General features: G+C 34.9%; 1 long non-coding RNA gene across 1 annotated transcript; it reads left to right on the forward strand.

Moving 5' to 3' along the window:
• The first annotated feature begins 179 nt into the window (after positions 1 to 179).
• On the forward strand, positions 180 to 2,242 carry LOC126968510 (uncharacterized). Its single transcript, XR_007730216.1, has 2 exons — positions 180 to 548; positions 1,824 to 2,242. It is a non-coding gene; the product is annotated as an uncharacterized LOC126968510 (long non-coding RNA).
• The last annotated feature ends 2,342 nt before the right edge of the window (positions 2,243 to 4,584 follow it).

The following is a 4,584-nucleotide window of genomic DNA, read 5'->3' on the forward strand; positions in this document are numbered from 1 at the left end:
TTTTACTACTTTTGTAAAAGCGCGGCCTTTTTTTTTTCTTTTTTTTTTTTTTTTTTTTTTTTTGGATTTTATGGCCTGGTAACGTGACCTTTAAGCCATGTCTTTTTTCGGTCACTTTCGCTTTGAGAGCACTTCACGACTGTTCACTAACTTCGAAATGTTATTTACTGTACTCTTAATGTATTTGCACAAAGGCTTGAAATTATGTACATCACTTAACAATTTTTCAAGCGGCGGCGGGCGGGAAGAAAGATCATAATCATTGACTTCACTCAACTCACTTGCAAGCACTAATCTGTCAATTAAAACCTTTGACAATCGAAAATCAGGTGTTTCATGTCTGCGTTGCTACATCCACAGTGCGAACATTCACTATTTCGAATAATGCCAAGTCTTGCTAGGTGTGACGGTGCAGTATTATGGCCAAAACGCAATCTATTAATGGTGGTATATTGTTTTTCTACTTCCAGGAAAATATTGTACAAATTTGGGGGATATCCATTCAACAGTGCAAATCCTGTGGTTAAAGGCCCAGAAACATTAATACGGTGAGTTACAATTTTGTTTATGATTTGCATATTATTAGAAGATAAAAGTCTGAGACAATACCTCTCAATGAGTAGTAATCGTCTCAGAATCAAAGGCATTATTTTGGTCTCTACTTCCATGGCCCTTATGGGAGTAGAGCACATAGCACCAGATATTAGTCTCAATGCTTTATTCTGCACAAAGTCTAGTTTCTTTGTATGTTTACTATCAAAGTAAGCTAAAGTGCTGTAATCAAAATGACTTCATACTATTGATTTAAATAACATGGACAAAATTTTGGGGTCAGCTCCCCAGGACACACCTGCCAGACATTTTATTATATTTAAACCTTTCATAGCATTGTTTGTTATCTATACTAATATTATAAAGCTGCAGTGTTTGTTTGTTTGAACGCGCTAATCTCTGGTACTACTGGTCCGATTTGAATGATTCTTTCAGTGTTGGGTAGTCCATTTATCGAGGAAGGCTATAGGCTATTTTTTTTTTTCAAAATTAGGGATCTGTAATAAAATTGCTATTTTGTAACACAAGGTGTAAAATCGAAAACCTATTTTTGCGTGCACTGCAAAAACTATTCACAATAGAACAAAATGATGTACAGGCTATAATATAGGCAATATTTTATTACTTATAAAACTATCGCGTGAATTATACTTTATATGGCAAAACAACGTTTGCCGGGTCAGCTAGTGTATTTAATATGTTCTTCAAAAGTCATCTTCTGGTCAATGATGACACCCAAAAATTTCTTTGAACTGACTCTATTAATGACTTTACCATTATAAAGAACATTGCCATTTTGTACATCATTGCCAAAAATCTTAGACTGCTTTGGATGTATTAATATTTAAATGTAATTTGTTATAATATTTTGATAATTGGCTTAAAGCTAAATTAATGTTATCTATTGCTATTTGGATATTTTGGTTGGAGCAGTATAGCACAATATCATCTGCAAACTGAAGGATATTTACATTTGTAGTATTTACATATTTACATATCTCACAAACATACAAATTATATAACAAAGGTGATAAAGTGGCGCCTTGCATAGTGACCTTTGATGTAATTCTTGGGCCATAAAGAATATTATTATGTCTCACATATAAGACTCTACTGTGAAGAAAACTGTAAAGCCACTTACATAGTTGTCCAGGGACACCTAAGTTGGTTAAAATTTTTACAAGTATGCCGGGATCAACATTATCAAAAGCTCCTTGAACATCTAAGAAGATACAAACAGTGTGTGAATTCATGGTTTTGGAACATTTCAGGTCTGTAATCAGTGATATGAAACTGTCAATGCAACTACACCCACGACGGAAGCCATATTGTACATTGGGAATGATACCATTAGCGTCAACAAACCAATCAAGACGAGCTTTAATCATGTTTTTAAACAGTTTGCCAAAACATGAGGATAAAGAAATTGGACAGTAGGAGCTAGCTAAATCAGGAGATTTATCTGGCTTAAGTATGGGAATAACACATTGTGTTTTCCATGAGTTGGGTATTAATTTCTTGTCCCATAAAGCATTAAGAATATTTAAAAACACTGCCTGCACTGATTCATGTAGTTTTTTAATCAAAATATATGGGTAATCATCTAAGCCGGGAGTAGAATTGCGCCTAGATCTCAAACTCATTGTAAATTCGGTCCATGTAAAGTTATCTAATAAATTTTTTGAATTTCGTTTGTTGTTATTAATTCCAAAGTAAGTGTCCAAATCATCAATTTCCTCTAAATTACTATTATCAGCTAACTTGTCTAAAAATGGAACAAAAATTCATCACTATAAGATTTATTAGTAGACTTGACACCCTTAAACATTTTAATATAGTTGCAAATCTTGCTTATAGGGGTGGTCCTAATGAATTTTCTACACAAATTATTCCAACTCTCTTTCTTTTGCTGAGATATAGTCTGCTTCTTCAGTGCATCTATTTTTTTATAATTTATGTAGTTTTCCATAGTAGGATCTGATCTATACAATTTTAGTGCATCATAAGAAGCTATTACATTCTGTTCACAGAGTTGATTTCACCGTGGTGTTGGAGGTCTATTCCTAAAACCATTAGGTTTTGTGAATTTAGGGATGCACAATTGCTTAAGTGTATCAAGCCGGTTACAAAATTCTAAGTATGAAGAGATGGGATCATTTACATTTATCACAATTCCACTAAGTAGTGTTTCTGTTTCCCAGTTAGCCCTACCCTACAAGAACTTATCAACTTGTGAATTAAATTGATATTTTTCAACCCCTATAACAATTTTGGTAATAGTAGGATAATGGTAACTTCCCATAGAGTCATCATGAACTGACCAGTCACATAGAGGTCCTAGACATGCACTAGCAAAGCTAACGTCGATAGCAGAAGGCTGACATCTAGGTGAGTTTAGTGTTGTAAAAGAACCATCATTTAAGATACAGAGCTCGCAAACATCAATCACGTCATACAGATGCTGACCCCTACCTTTTGTTGATAAACAGCCGAAAGCTATGTGGTGTGCGTTAAAATCACCACTTACAAAAATGGGCTTCGGAAGGTCTCTAATAATATTGCGCAGTCTATTTAATTAAATATGGTCACTAGAGGGCGGACAGTACACACATAAAATACTCAAGTTACCATTTCCAGTGGATACTGATAAAGCAACAGTTTGTATGTCCTCAAAAAAAGTAGTATTTAAAACCCTGTATTTTAAATACGGTCTAATAAGTATAGCGACGCCATTGTGAACGTTTTTAGAATTTCTATTGAACATGTTATATCCAGGTATTCTAAAACTATTATCCTTAAACCAAGTTTCATTAAGTAAGCAAATATCTATGTTATTTTCTCTCAAAAATTTAATTAATAAGGGTTTTTTACTGTTGGCACTTTGAATATTATACAGCGCAATACGTATCTCAGATGTTCGAGGAGAGTCCAAATCCATAATTATATCAAATGTTTGATAAGTACTTCTTTTATGGATGTAGTAGTAACCGGAGTAGCGTCACCTTTATTGCCCAGCTCCACCAAGCAACGTATCAGGGCCAGAAGTACGTCATTGTTGGAGACAATTTGGGCTTTGATGTCCATAGGAGGGACGTCTTTATTTACAGCCTGAGGCACAGGCTTATTTACAATTATAGGTTTATTTACAACACGCACAGGGCGAGGCGGTGGTAGTGGGGGGAATCTGGGAGTTTTAGTAATTGTTTGTGTAACACTTGCATAAGAAATCTTGTTTTTCTTTTCGTTCATTTTATTTATTTTTACGGGACATAGTTTTGAAATTGCAAGATGAGGGCCACTGCAATTGCAACAGCTTATATCATTGGGTTTGTCACAATCCTTATACAAGTGTTCACCAGAACAGACTGAACAGCGTTGCTTACCGTTACAGACTTTGGCAGAATGATTAAATTTAAAACATTTAAAACATTGTTGCAATGGAGGTACGTATTCAAATACTCGAAGTGAAAATAAATCATATTGGACATCATCCGGTAAAACATTGGACAGAAAAGTGATGCTCACCGTTTGTAGTGGCACTCGTTCTTGACCAACTTTCTTAGTGAATCTACGTATTGCTACTATTTCGTAAATTGAAGATAATTCTGTATAAAGTTCTTTATTTGATAAATTGTGTGGGACATGACTCCGGTCTTTTCAATTTGCGTTGTTGCAATATAGGCCCGCATGCCATTTTTATCCAGAAAAGCCGTGTTGGTAATAAAGTTATTGGCCGTGTTATATTGCTTGAATATTACTGCAATTTTATTGGCGTTCAATTGCCGAATAGCCGTCACACCTTTTACCCCAGTGCAGAAAAGATGATTTAGGTAGGTACACTGGACTTTTATTTCCCAATTTTTCATTCCTGTTCGAAATTTCAACAAATACTTTGAACTCTGTATTTGTGGAGTTTTCTGGATACATTCTTATGTAGTTGGGTTTTATAAATGGAGAATACATATTAGGGTCAGTACGCTCACCGCCGCCGCTGATGTCATTATCGATATTGCTACAGTTCCCGGTTTCACC

Source organism: Leptidea sinapis, chromosome 15, assembly GCF_905404315.1.
Source record: "Leptidea sinapis chromosome 15, ilLepSina1.1, whole genome shotgun sequence".
Taxonomy (NCBI): Eukaryota; Metazoa; Arthropoda; class Insecta; order Lepidoptera; family Pieridae; genus Leptidea; species Leptidea sinapis.